Source organism: Antennarius striatus, chromosome 13 (genome assembly GCF_040054535.1).
Source record: "Antennarius striatus isolate MH-2024 chromosome 13, ASM4005453v1, whole genome shotgun sequence".
NCBI lineage: Eukaryota > Metazoa > Chordata > Actinopteri > Lophiiformes > Antennariidae > Antennarius > Antennarius striatus.
The window spans coordinates 10093802-10106073 of NC_090788.1; the positions used below are offsets into that span (position 1 = coordinate 10093802).

The 12272-nt window shown below is 43.2% G+C and overlaps 1 long non-coding RNA gene across 3 annotated transcripts; it reads right to left on the minus strand.

Moving 5' to 3' along the window:
* Positions 1–2607: 2607 nt before the first annotated feature.
* Positions 2608–5250, minus strand: LOC137606577 (uncharacterized). 3 transcript variants are annotated; one of them, XR_011037869.1, is made up of 5 exons: positions 4243–5248; positions 4063–4164; positions 3688–3897; positions 3484–3602; positions 2608–3389 (listed from the first exon to the last, which is right to left on the minus strand). It is a non-coding gene; the product is annotated as an uncharacterized lncRNA (long non-coding RNA). The 3 variants fall into 3 exon arrangements; XR_011037867.1 differs by having other exon boundaries at positions 4063–5250; XR_011037868.1 differs by having other exon boundaries at positions 3484–3548; positions 4063–5246.
* Positions 5251–12272: the final 7022 nt, after the last annotated feature.

Genomic DNA, 12272 nt, shown 5'->3' on the forward strand with positions numbered 1-12272 from the left:
AGCTGGACCCATCCTGTCCCGCCATGTCAAAAATGACTGTTCAGTGTGCAGAGTTGCAGCCTTCTCGACCTAGGGCAACAGCCAAATTGCCCAGAGGCCTAGTGGGTTCTCGCTGTACAGCAGAAGTTAAAATAACAGGTCACAACTGTCGGTGCCTGTTGGATACTGGGTCACAGGTGACTACTGTACCCGCCTCATTTTTCAATCACTATCTTCATGATCACCCAATCCACTCACTGCATGATCTGTTGGAAATCGAGGGAGCGGCAGGCCACTCAATCCCCTATCTTGGTTATATTAATCTGTCAGTGACTTTCCCCAAAACCTTTTTGGGTCGAGACATTGAGATTTTTACACTGGCGCTTGTGGTTCCTGATTTTAGTCCTGGCTCTTCTTCATCTGTGCTTATTGGCATGAATACGCTTGAGCCTTTGTACGAACAATATATGTGTAATAAATCTTCAGCATTTCAGCCAAGTACTCAAGGTTACAGAGCTGTATTAAAGACACTGCAGCTGACGCATCAGCAACATGACACTGGTAATGTTGGAGTGGTTCGACTCTTAAGCAAAGCCCCAGTGCGAGTTCCGGCCGGCCGCACTTTGGTGATCGAGGGCACAGCTAGGACCCCCTCTCCAACAGCCAACCAGTCAGTCTTACTTCACCATCCTGTGTCAGCTCTGCCTGGTGGGTTGTGCGTCAGCAGCTGTTTAATATCATTTCCAGCTCATTTTCCCTATAAAGTTCCAGTGATTGTAACCAACGAGTCAGAGCAAGATGTTTATATTCCATCCTTCAGTGTAATTGCAGAGCTTGAGACCTACCACTGCATCCTGTCTCAGCATCATGTGACTGACCCCCCATCCAGAATCACACAGCAATCTGTCAACTTGAATCTGAATTTTGGCAACTCTCCCATAACATCAGAGTGGAAGGAGCGAGTCACTGAGAAGCTCAACGCAATATCTGAAGTATTCTCCCACCACGATCTTGACTTTGGATGCACCAACCAAGTTAAACACCATATCACTCTTCATGATGAGACCCCGTTCAAGCAACGTGCCCGCCCTATCCATCCAAAAGACATTGAAGCTGTACGCAGACATCTTCGTGAGCTTCTGGATGCTGGTGTGATTAGGGAGTCAACATCTCCTTTTTCATCTCCTATTGTGGTTGTCAAAAAGAAGAATGGTGATGTACGGCTGTGCATTGACTATCGTAAACTCAATCTCCAGACTATAAAAGATGCCTATGCCCTGCCAAACTTGGAAGAGTCTTTTATTGCCCTTACCGGTTCAAGATGGTTTTCAGTACTCGACTTGAAATCAGGATATTATCAGATCGAAATGGAAGAGGCAGACAAACCCAAGACTGCTTTTGTAACTCCGTTAGGTTTCTGGGAATTCAATAGAATGCCTCAAGGAGTCACTAACGCACCAAGCACATTCCAGCGGTTGATGGAGCGATGCATGGGAGACCTTCATCTCAAGGAAGTGCTGGTGTTTCTTGATGATCTAATCATATTCTCAAACACTCTAGAAGAGCATGAGAAAAGACTACTGCGAGTACTGAGCCGGCTGAAGGAGTATGGATTAAAGCTTTCTCCAGAAAAATGTAAATTTTTCCAGACTTCAGTCCGTTACCTGGGGCATATTGTGTCCGAGAGCGGGGTTGAAACAGATCCTGAAAAGATTGCTGCCATCAAGTCCTGGTCCATTCCCACAAACCTAAAGCAGCTGAGATCTTTCCTGGGTTTCGCAGGGTACTACCGCCGCTTTATTAAAGACTATGCTGTCATCGCCAAGCCTCTCAATGATCTAACTCGGGGTTACGCCCCAGTCCGAAAGACCAAACCTCAGACATCCGCCAAGTTGCACTGCAGCTCAAACCAGCCTTTTGGAGAGCGATGGAATCAAGGTTGCCAACAAGCCTTTGAGACCCTCATTGACAAACTTTCATCTGCACCAGTTCTCGGGTTCGCTGACCCAGCTCTTCCTTACATTTTACACACGGATGCAAGCATTACAGGTTTAGGTGCTGCCTTGTATCAAGAACAGGACGGAAAGCTTCGGGCAATAGCTTTTGCCAGCCGTGGTCTTTCTCAGAGTGAGAGTAGATATCCAGCCCACAAACTAGAATTTTTAGCACTTAAATGGAGTGTCACCGAAAAGTTTCAGGACTATCTGTATGGAGCAGAATTCACAGTAGTGACAGACAGCAACCCCCTGACCTATGTTCTGACATCAGCTAAACTGGATGCTACTGGTCATCGTTGGTTGGCTGCTCTTTCCACATTCTCTTTTAAGTTGCTCTATCGAGCTGGAAAGCACAATTATGATGCAGACGCACTCTCCCGGCGACCCAACACAGCCCCTGCCGAAGAGTCACCGAAAGATGTTGAACTTATTCACCAGTTTATATCCCACCATCTTGCAGACACTGATGTCATTTCTCCTGACATTGTCGACGCAATCTGCCAGAGTCAGCTGGTTAAAGCCTCTCAGGCCGTTGATTCTGGTCAGTGTTGCATGACCCTGATCGAGTCGCTTTCACATAGAGCCGATGCTGTACTAGAAAGTTACATCTCTGAAGATCACTTACCTGTTGTTCCAGCGCTGTCTCACTCCAGCTTGAAAGAAAAACAGAGGGCAGACCCAAGCATGAGAGAACTCATTCACCAGATGGAGACAGGAGAGAAGGTCCCACCAACAGCTAGGGTGGAATTGCCCGAACTCCCTCTTTTGTTGCGAGAATGGACAAGGTTAGAACTCATAGATGGTATCTTGTACCGCAAACGTCACAACAATGCAGCTTTGTCATACCAACTTGTTCTCCCTGATGAACTCCGCCCTTTTGTACTGAAGAGCCTTCATGATGATATGGGTCACCTTGGAATCGATCGCACCCTTGATCTTGTTCGTGCACGGTTCTATTGGCCTAAAATGGCTAGGGACGTCGAACAAAAGATTAGGACCTGTGGCCGCTGTGTGCGAAGGAAAACCCTTCCTGAGAAGAGTGCACCACTTGTCAATATAATCACCTCACGTCCCCTCGAGTTACTCTGTATGGATTTCCTGAGCCTCGAGCCTGACTCTAGTAATGCCAAGGACATTCTTGTTTTAACAGATCACTTTACAAAGTTTGCTGTGGCCCTTCCAACACCAAACCAAAAGGCAAAAACTGTGGCAAAATGTTTATGGGACAATTTTATTGTCTATTATGGCATCCCCGAGCGTATCCACACAGATCAAGGAACAGATTTTGAATCAAAATTGATCAAAGAATTGTGTGAAGTTGCAGGAATCCAGAAGAGTCGAACTACACCGTACCATCCCAGAGGCAATCCCGTGGAGAGATTTAATCGGACACTTTTGAGCATGCTTGGAACACTGGAAGAGAAGCAAAAGTCAAAATGGAAGGACTATGTGAAACCATTAGTTCATGCATACAACTGTACTAAGAACGATGTGACCGGTTACACACCTTATGAGTTAATGTTTGGCCGAACACCCCGTCTTCCTGTCGATATGGTTTTTGGACTACCACTGCTAGGGACCAAGTACAAAAGTCATTCACAATATGTTCAAGGACTGAAGTTACGACTGGAAGAGAGTTTCAAAATAGCCTCAGAGAATGCTCATAAATCAGCAGAACGAAACAAAACACGGTTTGATCAGAGAGTCATACCAGCAGCATTGGAAGCAGGTGATAGAGTGCTTGTGAGGAATGTGCGTCTCAGGGGAAAACATAAACTGTCTGACAAGTGGGAAGAAGACGTCTATGTGGTGGTTAGCAGAGCTGGTGATCTCCCAGTCTACAAAGTGAAGCCGGAAATCGGAGATGGACCCATTCGCACTCTCCATAGAGACCTCCTTCTCCCCTGTGGTTTCCTTCCATCTAAGGAAGACCGTAGGGCATCATTTGACACAATTCCTGCTGTAAGACCATGTACTCGTTCTCGTCAAGTTGTTGACCATTGCAGTCAAGATGCTGACGGCTCCATGGAGTACCTTGCTAGTGATGATGATTTTGAGACCGTAGTTTCACTGAATCCAAACTTACCCGCAGTCCAATTCACCATGGACAAAGACATTCCAGCTCCTGTTCCTTCGTCATCGATTGTAGCTGTCCAAAGCAGTCCTCTAACTCCTCCGTCTGTTAGCCCTGTGGTCTCGGAAGTATTTGAAGAGGAATCAAGGGTGGAAGGAAATCTTGTTAATAAGTCACAAATTGAAAACTTACCTGAAGAGTCATTCCAGCTAGTTGCCACTGACGCAGATCCACCAGTTGCCACTAATGCAGAGCCACCAGTTGCCACTGACTCAGAGCCATTAGTTGCCACTGAAGTAGCTGACCATGACCCAACTCTTAGACGTTCAACCCGTCAACGTTTAGCTCCTGATCGACTCCAGTATACAGCTCTTGGTAAACCCTCAGAATCTGTAGTTCAACTGGTAATACGCAGCTTGTCCAACCTCCTAGGTGTTTCACCCCCATCAGATCTGGTTGTGCCGTCTGTTGAAATTGTTTAGTTAGCATGCAACGGGACGAGCATGGTTTAAGGACGGGAGAGTGTAACCAGGATGAATGTTACCACAGTAATATTCGATGGTTATTTTGGTTATTATTAATATTTTTCTTATTATTAATATTTTTATTCTTACCATAGCAAAGGACGTTAGGTTCCACACTAGTGTGAACTTGTCACGTGGTGTATGACATCACGCATTCACCTGTGGGGCTGCGGGTGGCTAATGATGTCACCTGCAATAAAAGCCAGTGAGAAAACGGCGTTGGGGGGGGTGTGTCCGCGAAAGAGAGAGAGATCCGGAAGCGTCGAAAGCAGCCGGCATTGGAGTTCCCTGATCAGCCGCAGGCTACCGGAACAGACCTGTGTGGACGAGTTATACGAACTATATGAACGTTGAACATTTTTTATGGATTTGGTCGGAGTGCCGGTGAGGACTCGACTAAACGATGGCGAGCTAGGACTCTGATTCAGAGCGGGGACAACCGATGCGGAGAACTTCGCCTGGTCTGGTAGGAGGCTCTGGAAGCCGGTCCCCCACGTCACGTCCGGACACACCCACATACACACACGCACACACACGCCATTGCCAACGGACCAATTACGGCTTGGACTTGACCCTGGATTATTTTGGACAATGAGTGTGATGATAAATATTGTGTGTGGGTTTATCTGAAATGTACTTTACTTTAGTTAATTTTATTCCTTCTGCAGAGAGTGAATATTGGGGTTCACTGTATATATATATTTTTTTCTTCACAAATTAATATAATTAATTGCACATAAAGTTCTGTGTTTGTGTGGTTCATTGCACCGCTACCTCCATGAGTCGAATTGGTCTTCTGATTGACTAGTCCGAAAGCTAATATCTTTAATTAATGTAGCCTGGAAACTTGCTACATAATACATGTATATTTTAGTGATGGCAGTTCACTGTGTGTGTGTGTGTGTGTGTGTGTGTGTGTGTGTGTGTGTGTGTGTGTGTGTGTGTGTGTGTGTATGCGTGCACGTGTATTTGTGTGTGTGTGTGTGTGTGTGTGTGTGTGTGTGTATACGTATACAGTACCTTGTTTTTTTATTGATTACCAGTCTAAAGATATTTTATTTTGAAAAGTGGCATCTGTGCGGAATGACGCAGAGAAAAATGCATGCGTCTGTCCCGCTTTACAGGTCTCGGTCACGTGACAGGTTATCAGCCGCTACCCCTAAATTAAGCGCCCACAACTGTGCCAGTGTTCTGGATTAAAGTCAAGGCAGATTATCCTGAGATCGCCCAAAAAGTATCGAAAACCCTGCTTCCATTTCCAACCTCATGTCTTTGTGAAGCGGGATTTTCTGCAGTGACCGTCAAGAAAACCAAACTTTGGAGAAGACCCGACGTCCAGAACACACTTTAGATGTCATTGTCTCCCATTACCCCTAGATCAGCGGTTCCCAACCTCTAATTGTCATTCATTCATTCATTTTCTGTCGCTTAATCTGCCGCAGTGGGTCACGGGGAGCTGGAGCCTATCTTATCTGGCACAGGGTGTGAGGCGGGGGACACTCCAGGCATGACACCAGTGCACCGCGGAGCCTTACACAAAGACAAACAACCATGCATACACACATTCACTCAAATTTTGGGAGCGGCCAATCAACCTGATGCGCATGCTTTTGGAGATGGGAGGAAGTCGGAGAACCTGGAGAGAACCCATGCAGACACGGGGAGAACATGCAAACTCCGCACAGAGCGGGACTCTATTTGATTGATTTGTTCACCCTCCTATTGGAAATGATCAGTATTTCTCCTACGCTGAATGCACTATAAGTGGCCATATTCAAAATAAACCTCATCAGTGCAGTCACTTGATTGACAGGTAGTGGGTAGAGTTAAAGCGTGACAGTGTGAGGTTTTCAAGTCAGCTTATTCAAATATATAGGTGGGGAGATGTGTGCATGTTGTAGAATGATTGATTCCTTTTTGGAAATTAGTAGAGAAACTGCATTAAAACCTTACAAAGCTAATCATGTTGATCAGACAGACAGACAGACACGCACGCACGCACCCACACACACTTTATTAATCCCGGAGGAAATTGCACATATCCACTGCTCAGGCATTACATAATGAATAAATACTGGATAAACACCAGGAGAAAAAGAAACACTGACATCACAGGACATACCACAAGACATACACTACACTAACAGAAACATGCAGCATTAACAGGATTTATACTAAACTATAACTGAAATATAAACAGTATAAAATCAAATAAATCAAATAAATTACAAATAAATAAATAAATAAAAGTAAATAAGTGAAAATTAGCAGGAGGCCCACATAGTGGGTAAGGTACTCCCTTCTTACAATGTAAGGCATGTCACTATCTAATATCATAACATCACAACACCTTGGCCTCACTACACTGCAGCACAGGCTGACATCCCATCTCCTCCCCTCCATTCAACTGCGTGCTGACCTCGCCACCTCCCCCCCGCTCCTCCTGAGAGAATCATTGTACCCCCTCATGGCACAGGGCACGAAGGAGGACCTCAGCCTCTCTGTGGAGGCGCTGTGTGACAGCAGTCTGCCGCTGAAGGTGCTTCTCTGCTAGGAGAAGGTGGTGTGTAGGGGCTGGCTGGTGTTGTTCATGATAGCCTGGATTTTAGACATGGTCCTGCTCTCCAGAAGTGTCTCCACAGAGTCCAGGCTCAGACGAAATTACGTAAGTAGAGAATTACATAAGTAGAGACGCGTTTTCCATGCAAATGACCTAATTCGTTCCAAACCCACAAAAAATCCGACATGTTTTATAAAGCATAAAAATGCATCAAAACATGTAACAAATACATGTTACGAAGATATTATTACACAATAAATGAGAGTTGTGCATAGCGTAAAAAACAAAGAATAGAGTAAAGAATAATAATGACGGTCATTTACCTTTTAACAGCTGTCCTCATTGTTTTTTGCCCTCTTTGGTTCATGCGCTCCTATCTCACCATACCGAACAACACAGTGAATTCCAGTCCTCCTTTTGAACTTCTCCAACCACCCACGTGATGCCCTAAACTCCTTAAACTTCCTTTTGTTTTAATAACGTGTCGGTTGTAGATTTTTGGCCATATTCTTTGGCGAGATCAACCAAACGCATCCCTTTCTCATGGTCTTGTATTATCTCTTGCTTTTTTTGCATGGACAAAAAAACTCTTTTCTTCGTCTTTTCTTTTCCTCTTTTCTCCGTCACTTTCTTGGGGTCCATAGCGAATACTTTAAGCAAAACTATCAGAACACCTCACAGGTCGTGTGCCGAATGTCGAGACGCTCCATAAGCACCGTTCTAGCTCCACACAGAGGTGGAGTGGCATCCCTCTTAGCCAATGGGATGCCAGGAAGACACGTAATAGGTAATAGCCAATGGCAGAGCAGCTATGAGAATGTTGCGTTCAGTGACCTGTGGGAGATTTCAGTATCAACCGATACTGTGTTTTTATTCAAGCATCAGCCATTACTGTGTTTTTACATTACGTAAGTCAAAGTTTCTTTCGTAAGTAGAGGTAATATTTTCCTGCTGAGAAATTTCGTAAGTAGTAAATTTCGTAAGTAGACACATTCTTAAGTAGAGGTTTCACTGTAGTTACCTACCACCTCCACCTCACTGCCATCAATGATCACTGGCTGTGGAGAGGGGCGTGCCCGCCGGAAATCCAGCACCATCTCCTTCACCCTGGAGACGTTGAGCTGAATCTGTTGGTACCACTCCATGAAGTCAGCCACCAATGCCCTGTACTCCCCCTCATCACTTTCCCGGATACATGCCACTTAATTTTTAATGATTAATAATTTTTAGTGATTAATTTTCACTCTACAGCCATGCAAGTAATTTTGCACTAATTCTGAGCTAAATACTAACATTCTGATAATAATGTACCGTTATCTATTAATTGATCAATAAAGGCAAGGTTTACATGTTACCACTAACAGGTATGGCTAATTAGCACTGAAGTACAATACTGAAAAAAGAAACCGATTTAGATGTAGCTGAAGTTTATAGATTCAATAATCAATAGCATCTTAAAAAAACACCCTTGCTTGATTTTTAAATACATGAACACATCTTGGCAAACATGAAAAACACTTGGGTAAAAAATTTGGAACCTTTACTCTAATCAAAAGCGGATCTATGCCTTTGTTGTTCACATCCATGAGATAAAGATTGATAATTAACGTCTGAATTTATTTTGAGTGAATCATCCAGGAAGGGATGACATTAAATACCCCTGCTTTAACCATCTTGTGTCAGGCACACCTCTCTCAGCAGCCAAGTCAGCTATGTTTTTATTTTTCTCTATATTCAGAACCTTTTCATTAGAAGACTACAAATGGTCTATTTTTATATTTCATACAGCCCCTTCAAAAAGATTTCACAACAGGAAGCCGCACCAAATATAGCTTTACAAATGTCAAAAATAGTAACATTAAATTAAAAAAAAAAAAGTTAAATATAGACCAGGAAGAAAGAAAACCGGACAGCAATAGAAAACGCTAAATTTAAATGAACATACCAAAACAGCGTGGCATAAATTCAAACAAGTCATTATGATGACAACCCTACAGCTCTGAGGTACCACTGCAGCATCTCATTAGTAAGATATAATGAGAATATAATGAGGATTTAAAGCTCCAGACCAAACTCACCTAATGGTTCTACAAACCTTTGTTCCAGAATGAAGCACACGTCTCGGACACCATATGCTGCGAATAAAGCTTTAATCATCCAGGTGCAGGCAGGAGATTATGGGAGACATTACCATCTGTCTGGTGCCAGGAGGAGACCAAGCAGCAGTGGAAGTGGCATCCTCCTATTTCAACAGGAGCTCATTGACCAGTGCTCCGACTCCTGAGGAGGCAAATACTTCACCACACAAGGGGAGGCAGTGGCTTGAAGGGGTGGCAGTGGCTCAGTGGTATAGCAGGTTGTCCAATGTTCTTAAGATTGGCGGTTCGATTCCCGCTCCCGCCAAGTATGAGCTGACAGTAGGAGGTGCCAGCTCACCTCCGGAGCACTGCTGAGACGCCCTTGAGCAAGGCGCTGTCCCCCTTTAAAAGTTGCTCATTTGGGTGCTCCACAAAGGGGCAGTCCGCCACTCTACCTCCCCCTGCCTGCCTACAAGGCCCCCTGTGTGTGTGTGTGTGTGTGTGTGTGCTACAGGGCCCTGTACATACATGTATGTATTTTAAGTATTCACTATTTATTTAGTCAGTTTATTTTCCAGTTTATTTTACTAGAGTGTGCTCTTAATTTCCCTTCGGGGATCAAATCAGTACAGTATTTTCTGTACTATAAGGTGCACTGGATTATAAGGCGCACCTTTAATGAATTGTTTATTTTATAATTTGTTCCACATAAAAGGTGCACTGGATTATAAGGTGCATATGATATTTAAAAAAAATAGATTAAAAAAAACTAGTGGCTGTCCACCAGATGAAGCATTCATGGCTGTGAGTACAGTGGTACCTCTACTTACGAATGTCTCCACTTACGGAAATTTCTACGTACGAAACTTCTCAGCAGGAAAATATTACCTCTAGTTACAAAAGAAATTTAAAATGTAAAAATACAGTATGGGCTGATACTCGCAGCTCCCACAGGTTCCTGAACCCACCGTTCTCATAGCTGCTATGCCATTGGCTATTACCTAGTATCTTCCTGGCATCCCATTGGCTAAGAGGGACCTCCGTGTGGAGCTAGATCATGCCAGTCATTCTGCCCTCGACTCGTGAGGTGTTCTGATAGTTTTACGTAAATATATTAACTTTTAGAGTATTTACTATGTACCCCAAGTAAGTGACGGAGAAAAGAGGAAAAAAAAAAGATGAAGAAAATAATTTTTTTTGTCCTTACAAACAAAGCAAGAGATAATAGAAAAGCATGAAAAAGGGATGCGTTTGGTTAAACTCCTTAAACTTACTTTTGTTTTAATAACGTGGAGATTGTACATGCATTAAGGCCATATTCTTTGGCGAGATCAACCAAACACATCCCTTTTTCATGCTTTTCTATTATCTCTTGCTTTGTTTGTACGGACAAAAAAACTCTTTTCTTCGTGTCAGGTTGAACACTTAGTCTTTTCTTTTCCTCTTTTCTCCGTCATTTTCTTGGGGTCCATAGCGAATACTCAAAAAGTTAATACAGTATATTTACGCAAAGCTATCAGAACACCTCACGGGTCGAGAGCCAAATGACGAGGACCCTGCATAAACACCGATCTAGCTCCACACAGAGGTCCCTCTTAGCCAATGGGATGCCAGGAAGATACTAGGCAATAGCCAATGGCAGAGCGTCTATGAAAATGATGCGTTCAGGAACCTGTGGGAGCTGCAAGTATCAGCCGATACTGTATTTTTACTCTTCCTAAGTCTAAATTTTTTTCGTAACTAGAGGCAATATTTTCCTGCTGAGAAATTTCGTAAGTAGAAATTTTCGTAAGTAGAGACATTCGTAAGTAGGGGTACCACTGTAGTACAAAATTATCCAAAAACAGTCAAATTACAAAGTGGCGTATTTGCCACTTTGTCTGGCAAAATACGCCATATTAAAAAACCTAAATTCATTATGAGTGGACCACTCAGTTTGAACAGGGTGGCCATAACTAACCCCAACTTTAACTAATACACACCCCATTAAGACTGTGTCTGTCCCTCGGACCTAGAAGTGTTAGACTGTTAAAATCTAGCAACACTGGTTCAATTAACCATTGTAATTTAATTCACGTTAAATGTGTAAACAGACAAAATTCAGACAGGATAACTAAATGTAGTCTTTTAAATATTAGATCATTATCATCTAAGGCTCTTTTAGTTAATGATCTGATAACTGATCACAGCATTGATATTTTGGGACTAACTGAAACCTGGCTATATAAGGATGAATATGTTAGTCTTAATGAAGCCTCTCCTCCCAGCCACATCAACTGTCATACAGCGCGTGAAAGTGAACCAGGAGGTGGGCGTGGCAGCCATTTACAACTCTAACTTAGCAATTAACCCAAAACTTCAGTCTAGCTACAGTACTTTTGAGAGCCTTAGCATGCATGTACTACAATCCTCAAATAAACTAACTGATTCTATTGAATTCGTAATTGTATATCATCCTCCTGGACCATATTCGTCTTTTCTGATAGAATTTTCTGAATTTCTATCTATATCTATAATTTGGCGGCTAGCAAAGATAAAGTTATAGTAATAGGAGATTTCAATGTTCATTTTGACAGTGTGAATGATAGTTTCTGTGTTGGGTTCAAGTCTATGCTAGATTCCCTAGGCTTCTCACAGTTGGTGGATGGTCCTACCCATAAACACCATCACACCCTTGATCTTATCCTTGACCATGGTGTATAGGGCATTTCACTATTTTCCCACAAAACGACTTCTTGTCAGATCACTCTCTAGTTACTTTTGACTTTTCCCTAATTAACAATAACCCACAGAATAAAACCACCTTGACTAGATCGATCACTGATTCAGTAATAACTAAATTTAAAGAAAGAATCCCCTCAGCCTTAGAGTCAGTATGCTCTCCTGACCCGTATTCCAGTAATAGCCACACTGTGAGAAATTTGATATTTTGGCTAAGATCCTAAAAACAACTTTTGATGGCATAGCCCCGTTAAAAAGAAACATTAAAAAACAGGAAAGGTCAGCCCCGTGGTTTAACTCATAAGTCCGCAACCTTAAACAGCGCTCCTGCAGACTGGA